A 16145-nucleotide genomic window follows, 5' to 3' on the forward strand; every position below is an offset into this window, starting at 1 on the left:
TTCTCCTTAAAGTTTGAGAAGATAACATTCTAAGTCTGGGATCACACCATGCATAATTTATTTAGCCATGTTTTATTAAAAGCTAAATCTGGGTTCACACAACATGTTGCAAATGTGGTTTTTTTTTTGGGGGGGGGGGTGGTGCTTGAAAACATTTCACTTCTCATCCAAGAAGATTCTTCAGTTCTAACTGACAGGAGGGTAATGGAAAAAGTGTGTATTCTTTGCAGTCACTTGATGGTCATTCTAAGGGTCAGGTCATTAATTCTCCCAGAGCAGTTGAGGCCATGGGGTTTATCTGTATCCTCAGGTCACCTGAATCAGAATATACATGGGTGTGGAATCTTATTGGGACTGCTGAAAGGACTGCATTGTAAACAGGAGAACTTCCACAGATATTCAAACAACATGCTAAATAAAAACCTAATCATGTGGTAATCTAATATAATGAACAAATCCAAACAATATATTCCCAGCCTAAAAGTAAAGGAGAAATGTGTGTGCAGTACAAGCGTGACATTAAACACCTTCAACTATAATGCTAGACAGTGACAATGCTTGACAAACCTCAGCTCAAAAGTCATTTAAATAATCTGGACCTGCCACTATATGTTATGAACATTTGTTCTTAACTTTATTAGCAGTGTATTGGAATCGGTCAACAAATCAAAAATTATGGATTTTTCAGACATGGAGTTTAGCTGAAAGAGTGATTGTAAAAGTCAAATCAAACCTTTATTATGGTCATAGACAAGCATAAGAGTGATTGTACAATCCTGGAAAGTGACATCTATTGCCAGTTTGTATGAATATTTGATATGTGCTCTATGTTGACATTTGCATTAGTTTAATTTTGATACAGGTGCAGGCAAGCAACATGGTCAAAATAGTGGTGAAATTCAAACATTTTTATTACCGGTTCTGAGGGCATGGCAGGGGAAAGATACTGCAAAATCCCCATTCCCATCCCACTCCGTGGCCAATCAGAGGTGGTATTTACCAGTTCGCCAAACTATTCAAATTTTCCGCTATTGGTTCTTTAGAACCTGTCGGGACCTGCTGAATTTTACCCTGGGTCAAAGGTCTTAAAGATGTTAAGTTTTATGTATCACTTCAGAGACTGTATTACTCCTTTTATACTATAGTGTGTATTTTTCTGATTAATTTAAAATGGTGAAATAAAATGAAATAATAAAAATAATTCTCTCACTCTCCATGCACATGTTGAAAAAATGTAAAGCAATACACTATATAGCAGTCTAAATTTGACATTATTGTTAAATTCTCCGGTTCAGTAAAAATATTGTGTGCATGTGTGTTTGTAACACAGAGACTAGCTGTCTATCATATATATAAAAACTTCCTATTTAATATTTTCATTCAACTATTGGAGAAGGAAAAGATCATACAGAAAATGAAATAATTAACTGTGTACTGTTTAAATATTGTGATTTCAGATTGAGAGACAGTACAACAAAGACACATTTTTCTAATGCCCAGCTGAGCCAACATGCAATGAATGAGCAAACCATAGTCAATAGAGCAAGTTCAAGCCATCACTAAGAATGACTCAAAGAATGTGGACATTGAGAAATATTGGAATGCGCTGCAAAATACCATGCTCCTGGGAAGGCATATTTTAAAAAAAAGAAAGACATCCCAAAAGAAAATTAATGTTTGTTAGCAAATATTAGAGCAAGGAGAAGGAGATAAATTTGAGCCTAACATATGTGTCCATCTCTGTCCAAACAGGACACAAAGTGTGCATCAGAGGAATCAAATTATTTCCACCTTACCCACAGATTAATTAATGTATTTATTAATAATAAATCATTTAATTAATTTAATTAATTAAAATCAGTATATGTGAGGTCAAAGTAATAATTATTATATTATTCAGAGTTCAGTTAGAGCAAAATTTAGCTCTTCCAAGGACAGAGCCAATTTGGTGTAATAGTTAAGGTGCTGGCCTTGAAAAGAGGCAGAGCCAGGGGACACTGGATTATAGTCACTCCTCAGAGTTTAGGCATGAAAGCTGGCTGGGAGACTTTGAGTCAGTCACTCTCTCTCTACCTCATAGGCTTGTTGTGGAGAAAATAGGAGAACAAAGGAAAATTGGTGAGTTCATCACCTTGAGTTGTGCGTGCATGCATGTGGGTATAGTAATAGCAATAGCACTTAGACATATATATATATATATATATATATATATATATAAATAAATCCCAATTGAATATCCCTGTCCATATAATAAACTATTTATTTGTAGTTGGCATTTCTCTTCCCAGCATATTCAACCAACAGTGCAAATTTCTTATAATTCATCATGAGGCAAACTAGGTAGCAGATTTTTTTTTTTTAAAAAAAAATTCTGCTAAAGCTTTGACAATATGTTTTACAGTACTATAAAAGCAGTTAAAAATAAAGCTTAATACTAATAATGGTGGAAATAATGGTTTATCTTCCATTAAACTTGACAATTGTTTTCATAAGTTATTTTAAAAATAACTTGTGCATATGTGAAAAGCAACTGGGTATCACCATAATCTTAATTTCATTGTTAGAATTCTAGGCCAACCAATAGCATGGCTGACACATCCTTAGGTACCTTATTTAACACATGCATTTGTTCTCAAATAAAATAATATACTTTTCCTGGCTATGTTATCTGATTAGTTGGGTATAATCCTCAATTTGCTCATTCTTACCTCAGTAAGAGACTGCTGGAACTAAGCAAACATTTTCTCTCATTTACTAAGGAATCTCCTTTGTCCCAGCACAGAGCAAATAAATCATAGAGACAAATGGCAGTCCAGCAATTGTCAAAACACACCTGAAGTACTTTATGTTAGTTTTATCATTCAGGAAATGATTGATATACAATATTTGTCCTATGACTTCCTGAGATAGAATGAAGAAGATATCTATAGAAACAGGTTTTCAGAAAGAGAGAAAGAGAGGGAGGGAGGGAGGGATTGAGGGAGAGAGTGAGAGATTGGTGAAGGTGAAGAGGCACCTTCAGTGATGGAAGATTTTCCATTTGAATCAGATTGGGCTTTTAAAGTTCTTTTATATTGTAAACTTGAGGTTAGTCACTATACCTTTTTTGGCTTGCTAGTGGAATAAAATGCTTAAATTAAATCAATAAAGATTTCTTCAGTTAATAACTGTGTGGAAGAATAGGGAAAAGGGCTTGTGAGCATCATTCATTGAGTTGATTTTGATGTTGATGTTTAATAAATTTATAGGCCGCCCAATCCCGAAGGGCTCCGGGCGGCTTACAACAACACATTTAAAAATAGAAGTTAAAAACACAAAAAACATTGATTAAAAAGACCACAACATACAACAATACATTTAAAAATAAAGTTAAAAACACAAAAAACATTGATTAAAAAGACCACAACATACACCCAGTCTGATCGGGGCTGGAACTCAATCGTGAGTTCAACAGCCCGTGGCTTGCCGGAATAGACAGGTCTTAAGAGCCTTACGGAAGGCCATGAGCGTGGGTAGGGTCCGGATCTCTGGGGGCAGTTTATTCCAGAGGGTCGGAGCAGCTACAGAGAAGGCCCTCCCCCAGGTAGTTGCCAGCCGACATTGTCTGGCTGACGGCACCTGGAGAAGGCCCTCCCTGTGCGATCTTATCGGCCGTTGGGAAGTATGCGGCAGAAGACGGTCTCGCAGATATCTGGGTCCTAAGCCATGTAGCGCTTTAAAGGTGATAACCAGCACCTTGAATTCTGCCCGGACACCAATGGGAAGCCAGTGCAGCTCGCAGAGGATAGGTGTGATGTGGGTGTACCTTGGTACACCCTATATCACTCGTGCGGCTGCATTCTGGACTAGTTGTAGTCTCCGAACACTTTTCAGGGGCAGCCCCAAGTAGAGCGCGTTACAGTAGTCAAGCCTCGAAGTAACAAAGGCGTGAGTGACCATGTGAAGTGCCTCCCAATCCAGATAGGGCCACAACTGGTGCACCAGGTGAACTGGGCAAAGGCCCCCCTGGTCACAGCCGACAAGTGATGTTCTAATGTCAGCTGTGGGTCCAGGAGGACTCCCAAGTTGCGAGCCCTCTCTGAGAGGAGTAGGTTTTCACCCCCCAGGCATAAGGATGGACTAATCGAACTGTCCCTGGGAGGCAACATCCATAGCCACTCGGTCTTGTCAGGATTGAGTGCAAGTTGTTCACCCCCATCCAGACCCTGACAGTTTCCAGGCACTGGCACATCACTTCCACCGCTACACTGAGTTGGCACGGGGCGGACAGATACAACTGGGTATCATCCGCATATTGGTGGTATTTGATCCCGTGCCGGTGAATGATCTCACCCAATGGCTTCATGTAGATGTTAAATAGGAGGGGGGACAAGACCGAGCCCTGCTGCACCCCATATTTAAGGGGCCTAGGGGTCGACCTTTGTCCCCCAATGTTCATGTTAGAAAGACAGATGTTTTCCCTTTTTAGCTGCAAATGATTTGTCATTTAAACAAGTACAGGTAAAATTAATTAAACAAAAGCGATGCTTGTTCCTATCTTTAAAAGTGTTGTCTAAATAATCTGTCAGATTAGTAAATATAATCATCAGGAATATCTCCAGACGATCTCATCCTGCCAACCTGCATGAGATCACATGCTGTTTGTCTTAAATGACTTCTCTTGCATAAATGACTAATTCCAAAAATGATGATCGGATAAGATTATGAATTGAAATTATATACACTGACCTATTAAATTATGTGCATATGAGATAAATTAATTACTTTAGGCATATGTGATTAGACACAAATATTTGTTATTAGGCAATATTTTAGAGCTTTGCCAAGCTAACCATATTATATCAACCCTCCCATTTCAATTTAATTAAGAGCTAATTACATTTTATGTAATTTATATCAACAGGGGAGCCTCCTATATAGATGGCTGATTAAGACTGTAGCTCTCCTTTGAAATGCATTTCATATCTGTTTCTCAGTGGAACATGATTGAATAGGTCATGTACCATGGTGCTACCAACCTCCATTTACCCTTTCTGCGTTCTCTGTAAATAGCTTTGAATGAGTCACATTGATGAAGATTAAATTAAAGCACAAATGCAGTTGATAGTGTACTGAGTTCACTTTAAAATCAATTATACATTTCTTAAGGACCTGTTCAAGGAAATGTTCCATTTATTATCGTAAAGCTGGAAGCGGGTATTTGCCTGTAGGTAATCAAACCCAGCCTCCTGCACAGGGTAGACTTTATATTAATTCTATTTCTTTGATAGCCTTGATATTAAATACTTTTGCTTCTCTATACATTCAAAGTTTCATTGGCATTGAATTACAGTTCCCAGCCAGTTTTGCATGACGAGGACATTTCTTGCTGAACAAGATTTATTCCATTATATTAGGTACAGGATAGTATGAAGAGTAATATATCCAAAGACTGCTGGGCAAGAAGTTTTGTCAAAGCCAAAATCATATTAAGAATAAGCAATATTTTAGAGCAATTGGATATATTTGGAACATTGAAAACATAATGTTAATGGTAACAAAATGGTTGCCATTAACAGGAGATTTTGGCATTCATAACTTATGTTTTGGTAAATTACTGACACTAGTTGTGGTCAGTAATAAATATCCATTTACAGCAGACAAAAATTGAGGACATTGCCATTAACTTTCCAGGAAACTGTACTATACTAGCTTACTTGTTTCTTTATTTCTAGGGGTTGATTTGGAAGAAAAGAGGGAGTTGAAGGCATCAGTGGATACAGTGTTTTTGATATGAAGGCAAATATCCCTCTGGAATATATACGGGAATTGTGTACTATAAGACGTAACTCAATATCTTAAGATTTTCAGGGCAGAGATGTCAGTTATGTCAACTACTAACCAATGTATTACAAAGCCAGTGACCACAGAAATGAAGAGACTGTTGAAAGGTAAGGAAAGGATGGAAAGACCATTGGCATCAAAAAGAACTGCACTCTCATGCCGACACGGGGCAATTCACCATTCAATGTTGCTTCATTCCTGTTTGCGGTAATGATGCTTACCTAAGTGTCTGTGACTGAGAGAGTCTACGCCTAGGAGCCATGTTAAGCCATCTGAAGTTGGGAAAACGAAACGTAATGCCTCTTCCTAGAGTGAGGAGTCTAGTGTGCACACAATTTCTGCAACACCTTAAACTGGGCCCACATTGCTGTGTTCCATAGCAGCAACAATAGCAGCATAGTTCCAGGAAATGTTACATTTGGTTCAAAGAGTTGCCGAAAATTACATGGGCATGCCTTAGCACGTTTCAAAGCATTATATTTTGCCTCTGAATCTGAATTGCTGCGTGTGTGCTATTGGGTTAAGCTCACTAATTTATTTCCATTTTACATATTACAACATATGAAGATATCTTTCTATCATGCACAAGAATCCTTTTATGAACACAACATGCAAAAAATCAGTAGACGTATGTAGAAAAATGAAGAATTGTAAAATTGCAAAGTTGGAAAAGACTATAAGTATCATCTAGTCCAACCCTCAGGATTCTGAAAAACCATTTAAACCATGAGGGATGGCTGTCCAATCTTTACTTAAAAACCCGATATGATTTTGGAAATCTGAATGCCTAAAACAAAACAAAAAACCAGCACAATTAAGTGGAAAGGAATGCAACAAACAGCAATGGTTATGACAAAAAAACCCTCAGAGTTTGACAAAAAATATAGTATAATTCAATTACCTTTATAGCAGAGAATGCTGGAAAAGAAAAGAAAATCTGACAATGCTTAGCAAACAAAGATGAGCAATATTTCTGGTTTCTAGAAATTAATCTTGACCTGATGGAGACAGAAATGTCTCCCATGGTGAAAACCAACCCTTCATTATGATATCTAAACATTGCCATCCAGATAATCATTGTATTGTAACTTCTGTTTCAAAAATGTTTTACAAGTAATTATGGCTCATGTGATGTTTGTCATTGGTGAAGTTCTAGACCAAAGATTATGTAACATTTCCAATGGTGAAACTTCACAGACTATAGACGTTTAATTTATCTTCCATCTATAAACTCTGTAAAAGAGGATCTGAAAAAGAAAATGGGATTCTATTTTCATAGAAACAGTATATTTTGTTTAAAAACAAATAAGCTACAGACTGGATTCACACACATGGTAAATCATTGTTTAAACATTATTTATTGTATACAGTTTGAATAAACCACAATAGCTGGAACGGTTCAGCCTAATGAGCCATAAAGTGCGCTTCAAAATGGCAGGCTATACACTAAGGCAAAACTATTTTTAATTTGTATGCAGATACTTGCTACTCAAAGCCATTTAAGCTCAGTAGAGAGAGTTTACTCAATAGCAGATCAGGGCAGTCCACAAGGCATTTTCTGGAGACTATAAAGATCAGAGAGGCTTATAGTGGAAAAAGCAATTTTTCCAATAAGCCAGTGTCAAGCCAGTATCAAAAATTATACAAATGAAGGCAAATACACATGTCTCAGGATAATGTTGCATGATGCAATCTGGGTCAGTCACCGGGACCAGAGGTTTAATCTTCCAAGCTTTTGGACTCGTGCTTGATCTCATCCTCAAGGAATCTCTCTCTCTATCACAATCTGGCCCAGATTGGAGCCTACAAAAATTACGGTATACTTTTAAAATGAGTCCATGCCTAACAGCAACCCTGACATAAACTTCCCTTTGAGACTGTATTGATCAATCTAGTGGCTACGTTCTGCATCACCACCTATCTCGGTCCCCCAAAATACAATTATAGGAAGACCATATTTTAATAGCAATTGTCCAGGCCAGTTTAAAGACAATAATCCCTAAACCCTGCCCTCATGTCCATATTTTGTTCCAGGTACTGTAGTTCAGGTAGTTACTTTGGCTTCCCCCCTCCCCAACTGAGGTCTCTCTTGAAATGTTAGGATTTTAACTTCCAAACTTCCCAGCCAACTTCATCTTCAACACATTTGGAGCTGAGAGCACTAGAAAAATGAAGCCGCAAAGAGATTATCTTTGCATTCTGCTTTCTCCATGACTGTTTCTCCAGCTGTGCAAATGATGGTTTTGAAGAGTAAAAAGGCTTGAAAGTATTAGAGCAACAAAAGAATTCTAGCAGAGGATTTTGAAGAAAAAGTATTGACACTAAATCTATGGGCAATCTTTTAGACCTAGATTAAAAGTACTCTTTTGTCATTGATTAATGAAATTAAAAACCTGGAAATAATCCCTGGTGGCAATGCTAAAATACTTAGTCCCTTGATTCTAGCCAGCATCTACACAGTAGTATAAATATCTGAATTTGGCTGGTGCTTTTCAGCCTTGCTTTGAAAAGAGAAGTAAAGAATTGCAAAATCATTGAACAAATTTATATATAAAATGCAAAAAATATTTTTTTCAATCTTGTAATGTTGCAATTGTTACAATATAGAATTGGTTTTTTCCCCTAGTTCTGACTGCATTTTGACTCTATTTTGGTTAAGTATCAGATTTATTTAACTTACTCTTGCTATTATTGTGTCAAAATCCTGGGATTTTGCTTTCTATGTAACTTCATGAGCTGGCTTTGTCTCTTGGTCTTTGATTATAAGAACTTCCTGCCCAGATCTGGAATTGCAATACCTTGTTTATTTGCCACACTTCTGAACTCTTGTACTGAAGTCTGCCGGTTGTATTGCCAATATCTAGGCCGGCTGGATATTTTGCAGCAAATGAAAAAATAAATCTGCCAAGAGGATGTGCATCAAGATAAATATCTGTTTTAACAGTCCCATAAATGGTTTGTAAAACAGGAAATTAATGTTTATTAGATGCAAGGTTAACCATAGGTTATCTTGTTTTTAATGTACAGGTCATCTGTGCTGAAATGAAGTTTTCAAGGGAAGGAATAACATTATACACATAAATATATATATATAGACATACACACACATCTAAATCATTAACATCTCTACAGAGAGTAATATAGATCTTTCTTACAAACAGTTTTTTGTGAACTGCAAGCAAAATTGATTTGAGGTTTGGAGCAAACCACTAGCCTACACATTCAAGTATTCATGTAAAATCCTGACAGATCAGACTCCTATTCCAGTATTCCTTTTCCAACAATGGTTAACTATTTTCTAGGCTAGCTGAGCCTTTGAGCTCATCCAGTATGATTATTAATGGTTAACAAGCTACTTTTTATTCAATAAAAACCCTATGATTTTTCAGGGCAATCCTATTTTCTAAAAATCAAGGTATTGACCGAATTCATGAAACATACTAAACATGGCATGGAGCACATTCAAACAACTTTTTAATTCTTACCTAAGGTTTTCTTAAGTGAGTTGCTCAGCTACCATGAGCAAACCATTTATATCTGAGCTAAAGAAAATAAAAAGCAGATTTATCCTTATTGGAAAAATATATATCCAGATGACTGATTATCTGTCCTTTTGTCCATCCATCTAACCATGCAATCATCTATGGAAACACGAACCCCTATCTTTTTTAGTTAGTGCAATAGCAAATTGAATGCTAGTTGAATTTACTAGGTTGGTCAGTCAGTTGTTCATTTATTTATTTTTATTCATTTAGTATGAATAAACAGAAACAAGCAAAATCAAAACTGTCTAGCAGCTGAATCAGAATCAATCTACTCCATGCAGCATAGAGAAAGGCTAATCCTTTGTCTCCTTTGTATGAAAGACAAAAGTGGAGAAGTAAAGAAGTAGTTCCATTTTAGTACCATAATGCAGTAACATTTTTCCATCACCATCAACTAACTATTTATTTAGATACTGATAAACATCAGGCCACATTAAGTGCTACTTAACCAATAAATCACAGTTAATGTACCACCTTTAGTTAATATTTTTTCCATCATAATGCCAAGATTTAAACAAAAGACGCCAATCTGCAAACATCCGTAGTACTTCATACCAAGTAGTTGATTTTAGACAAATGGTGCTTGCTTAAGATTCAGATATCTATCAAAACCACTGCCAGTAAAGCTGACAAAAGAGAGGAGTGGAGACCAGTTTCCCCATTCAAATGTGCAATACAATCTGGGGTTTTCGCTGGACTCACAACTCCCCTCAATTATCAGGTGGCAGTTGTGGCCAGGAAAACCTTTGCACAGCTTCATCCGGTACAACAGTCACACCATTTCCTGGATCAGGATGTCACTCAGAAAAAAAGAACTCATGCCTTGATCACCTCATAGCTTGTCTACTGTAATGTACTCTACATGGAGCTGGCCTTGAAGACCATTCAGAAGATGAGAAAGGATGCAGTGGCGCAGGCATTGAGGCCATGCATTGGATGCTCATGTGAATCCCTGCTTTGTGAGCCACATTAGTTGCCACTTTGTTTTAATGTATGGTTCAAGGTGCTAGGTATGACTATAAAGTCTTATATGCCATAGAAATTGGTTACGTGAGGAACTGCCTGTCTTCTGTTTTCTGTCTGGCCAGTTCAAGCATACACTGCTGGTACACTCATTTTCTCTCTTAATTAAACAGAGTCATATATTGGAACCTAAGAAATGTGCCTTCTTTGTTGCCCTCTGGAATGAGTTCCCACCACATCCCAAGATCAAGGTGAATTTCATCATAATGATGTTCTATATTATTTGGGGTCTTGAAATCCAAAGTCTCTTGTTTTGTTTACGTTTCAGAAAGACTGTCCCACGGTTTCCCCAGCTTCCTATTCCTTACTGGTGAACCACAATTCCTTTTTCCTTGCTCCATCATGATTACTGTAGGTACATGTCAGTCTATTCTTAAAGAGATGGGGGCAACATACTAATCAACCATTTTTCTTTCTGTAAATATTTGTGGTTAAAGTAAAACTTACACTGTTCCCATTTAATACTTGTCAATGAGTTAATTTATCCTCTTTAACTTAGTTTGGCACGTAAGCTAGCACATGCATTCCACACCTTTGAAATACATCCCATTTGTTGCCTGGATATCTGCAAGCCAGAGATGGGTTGCTACTGGTTCATATCAGTTCAGGCGAACCGGTAGTGGAAATTGCAACTGGGTTGCCAAACTGGTAGGGACAGCAGGCTCGCCACATCCCTGAACCATTTCCCTGGTCGCCATGGCATGGTTTTTGTGGCATTTTTAATGTTCTGTGCATGCGCAGACCTACTTACAGGCAACTGCAAAGCATGTGCGCACTGAACGGGCAGTAACTCCGGCAGCAACTCATCCCTGCTACAGGCATGAAAAGGCCATAGTTTGGATGATGATGTTGTTCTTAGAGTCTTTGAAGACACCGTTCTCCCTCGTGGATACTGCTGCTTCACTGAGTTTCCTTTATATGCATTTGTTTATGTGTGATTCATTGTACGTCTACTTGTGAAAAAAAAAATGCAGGAAAAGTACAGATAGCAAGTGCTCTTAAGCTCAAGTGATTTACTCACAGGAGTGTTACTGTATAAAATATAAGAGGCATATAAGAGATTCTATGAAACTGTTGAAAGAAATGTCCTTTTGGGTTCGGCTCCAAGTGGGGAAAAAGACACTGGAGACATGGAGGCTGCTTGGAAAGATGGTTTAATGGTGGACAGGACCACATGGCTTGAGTCCTGAACAGAAAAGGTGATCACATGCTTCAACGTTGGGTGGAGAAGAACAGAAGGGGCCGAGGAAGGGGCTTGCTGGGATTTTTATGATCTTTTCAGCCCCACCTCTCTGTTTCCTGTTCCTGTGTAAGAAATGTATTCTGATTGGTTGTCAGACTCCCATGGGGCCACAGGGGCAACTCTCTAGACTGTGTTTTGAATCCAGGTTTGGTTGAGTTCTCAGATGCCATGTGGTGAGTGGGTAAAGGCTAATCATGCCTCAATCCCATCACCCTGGAGCTGAAGGGGAGAACTCTTTATTATGTAAAGGGATTGGCTTGGGTATCTTAATGGCCCATTGACAAAGGAGGGGGGGCAGGAAGCTGCAGGGAACTACTCTGTCTTTAAAACATGTTTCTCCCTTTTCACATCCATGGAAATGTAATATTCTGCCTTTTCAATATTTCCTAGAATATTTCATTTTTCTAGGAGAGGGCTGGGTGATAACTTCCTACAAAACTTTGAAAACTAGGCATCTCTAGGCCTGCCCCTCTATGTTTCATTAAAGTTTCACAGAAAACCTTGACGAAAGGAAGCATGAGAGTTTCTTTGCATTCTACTCAAGTGAACAGGTCTGTTTATTTAATATTTGGAATTATGACCTAGGCTGATGTTTGTGATAACAATCTTTTAGAAATGAACTCTGAAACATTGCCCTAAGTAAATACATATGTAATATTATTTGTAAAAAACTGTGCTTACCTCCTCTTCCTCCTCCTCCTCTTCCTCCTCCTTCTTCTTCCCCCTCCCCCTCCCCCTCCCCCTCCCCCCTCCTCCTCCTCGTTCTTACAGCCAGACTCTTGTGGGCTATAAAGCATTCTTGAAAAGAAAATTAAAGTCCTGAGAAGGCAAGTTCACATTATGAGACAAGCCCAAGAAAACAAAGTATTGTGCAATATTTCATCTCAGAATGCTGCTGTTTGATACTGTTTTTGTCTGGTAATTAGATGTTTCATCTACTGCATTATCATTTGATGCAATTAAATGTAAGCCACATTGGAACTTTGCAATCAACTGATTTGGTTTTTCAAACAAACAAAAACCATAATTTGCCATACAAAATTGACATGGAAAAAAATCCACAAATAGATGGTCATACAATTATAAGATTGAAGCCTATTCCCTCATAAGCACTATGGGAACATAATCCACAAACCAGAAGAGAGTAACCTGTATTTCACAAGTATTAACAATACCACCAGGGGTGTAATGGGCTCTTTGCAAAACAGCACCAGTGCTGATGAACTACACTGCAGTTTTCTAGTTGGTTTGCCTACCCCACATTGTATTTATGAGCTTTTTGATTCTACCTTTGTGTATCTGTGTGCTGGCAGTGGTGGGGGGGAGGGGGGGAGATAATATAGGTAGTCCTCAATTACCAACTATTTATTTAGTAACCCTTTGAAGTTAACAGAAAAAAATGACTTACAACAGGTTCACATACTTACAAGTCTTATAGCGTTCTTAGGGTCATGCATTCAAAATTCAGGAACAGGCATGTATGATGATTGCAGTATTCCAAGATCATGTGATCACCATTTGTGACCTTTCCAGCTGACTTCCAATAAGCAGAGTCAATGTGGAAAGCCAGATTCACTTATCAACGACAATGATTTGCTTAACAGCCATGGCAACAAAGATGATAAAATCAGGCACGACTCATTTAACAACTGGCTTGCTTAGTAACAGAAATTCTGGTCCCAATTGCAGCCGTAAGTCAAGGACTACCTGTGTTCCCAACTACTACTTCAATACTATGAGAATAAGATACAGTATTGAGGGCAAGATTAGTTTGACTTCCATAGTTGCCTGGAAATAGCTAATTTAAGACAAGTCTTTTATTTAAATTCAGATGTGAATTTATGGATTGTGATAATAAGTCTTCGATTTTCCTTCAGCTCTTCTTTCAGCTGTCAGGTCACTGAAAGCACCAGGTGGGAATAATGGATTTATAGTCTGAGTGTTGTTTTTATTACAGTTATTGAAATTCCATGTTTTTCAACAAAATAGTATGATTTTAAAACAAAAACTCATTCAGCATTCATCCCTCAGTGACATAGATAGTAATAGTTTCATTCCTTGCAAGCACTTGCCTTGCTTCTGCAAAATCTTCCAACATCCGTGGTGGTTAGACTGGTTAGAATGCAGTATTGCAGGCAAACTCTAACAACTGCCAGGAATTTAATCCTGACCAGCTCAAGGTTGACTCAGCCTTCCGAGGTCAGGAAAATGAGGATCCAGATTGTTGGGGGCAATATGCTGACATGGTAGAGCCCTCTCTGCTTAGAGAGGGCTGGAAAGCACTATAGAGCAATATATAAGTCTAAATGCTATTGCTATCACAATGTTGAAAATTGGCAGCAAATGCTGGGAATTAAATGCAGCTTCTCTTAGACATTTAGTAGAAAACAAAAGAAAACATGCAGATAGTTTACCAAAGAGGTTAAACATAATGTAAGAAGCTCCTCAATCTCCTCCTAAACAGTCTCTCAACTGGACAAAAAGAGTTCAAACATCCTGTCCTTTCTCCTCCAGTGACTTTATTAAGTATTGGTGCAATCTGGTCAACAAGAAACAGTTTAGAAATATTAATTTCGGCAGTATTAATGTATATATTTCTAAATATATGCAACAAGTTTCATTTCCTAGTGAGCAATTGCTTCACAAATGAAGAATAAGATTTCCTTCCAAAGACCTCTAAAGGACCTCTGTATATAATGTCCTTAAAAACGGATGGGTAGTTCTTACTTCCTTTTAACACATTTTGAGAGCTCTGTTCAATTAAAAAGGTTAGAATAGCGTTGTCCTTTCGCAGTTAAGCTTTACAATAGTGGTATTGTAAAGTGACCAGATTTTAAGATGGGTAAAGCGGGACACCATTGACGGGGGGGGGGGGGGGCTCGGAGCACCTGAGCTGTAAAAAAAAAGCCTTCCCCCAACGCCCCCAACCCTTTCAAAAGCCACCCCTATCGCCAGCCTCTCCCAACCGGATCCCTGCCTGCCTCCCCTCGGCTCACCCAGACCAGGTTGCTGACGGCGGCTTGCACGGCATGGCTGCAGGGAGAACGGCACCCGAGAGAAGCAGGAAAAAAAAACCCTTCCGACGGCTGAGCCGTTTGGCCCGGGGCCGAGCCTCCTCCTCGCTGTGCTGCCACCACCGGAAAGTCCCCCCTGTCCGAGGCCGCCGGACAGCTGTCACAAAAATGTTGCGCGTCAGCGCACACATGCGCAGGAGGGGAGGGAGCCTCACCCCTTGTCGGGGGCTGCAAGCGAGCCGAGCGGAGGGGCGGAAACCACTGCTCTCTAAAGGCCACATCAGGAACGACACTTCAGAGAAATAAAAACTTTTTTTTAACGGCGTCCTTTTTAAAATTGATGATTCGGCATCTTTTCTTTCTTTTGGAAAATCGGGACTTTTTCAACACGCCGCGGGACACGGGACAAATTTTGAAAAATCGTGACTGTCCCGCCAAAAGTGGGACGTCTGGTCACCTTAGGTATTGGGTAATTGGCCAGACTTGTTCATAGGAGTGGGCTTCAAAAATTGCAGCAACAGGTTTGCTGCCCCGTTGCTGGGTGGGTGTGACCATGGTGGACATGGCCCAGTCAGCACCATGGGGAGGGAGATGATTTTCACCCTCCCCAGGCTCTGGAGGCTTTCCTTGAGCCTCCAGTAGGACAAAACTGCTTCCCCTGGGCTCTGAAGGCCCTCTGGAGGCTGAAAACAGGCCCGTTTCCGGACTTTCAGAAGCTCCGGTAGGCCAGTTTACCCCTCTCTGAACCTCCATGTGGGTCCTGCACTTACCTGGAATGATGAATGGGCTGTGTGGAGACTCCTGGGAGGGGAAGATCAAGATGGGAGGGGTGTGTTGGAGTGGATGTGGCCAGCCAGGGGTGGCATTTGGCAGTTCGCTGAACTAGGCAGAATCCTAGCTAGAGAATCGCCCGAACCCCTGCGAACCCCCTGCATCTCACCCTGCTATTCATCTCCACCAATCTTCTTTTCCCATGCAATACCAACTCCTACTTAGTGTACATATTTATGTCGAATCCATCAGGATGTTTTTAAACAATATCTGTGCCAGTCAGCTTTTTGTGTGGTGCACTGAGGCACAAATTAAGACCAACTTTAAATAGCATGTTGTTGATGCTATTTAATTGCACAATTAACACTTTAAATGGTCACAACTGCATAATTTCAGATTCCACATCAACATTATTTTAAGTGCCTTCTCGCTCCAGGTTCAGAAACAGATCTTTAACTGGGCTTGTACTTCAACTTACATCAGAAATCTGTTTGTATAGGTGTGTGGACAAACATGTATTATAAGTAAAATATAAGTAAAAATATCCAGGAGGAACTGTATACACTTCACAAATAATTCAGAAGAAGTGGACCTTGAAGAAATGGACCCAGAAATTGTACCTGTCTGTTATTCATTAAAATTTGAATTTACTGTTTGAGCTTGAAATAGAATGTGCCTTTTTGATGAATCAGATTTTTTTTGCAGATTACTACTAATAAGTTGTTC

Source organism: Thamnophis elegans, chromosome 2 (assembly GCF_009769535.1).
Source record: "Thamnophis elegans isolate rThaEle1 chromosome 2, rThaEle1.pri, whole genome shotgun sequence".
Classification (NCBI taxonomy): domain Eukaryota; kingdom Metazoa; phylum Chordata; class Lepidosauria; order Squamata; family Colubridae; genus Thamnophis; species Thamnophis elegans.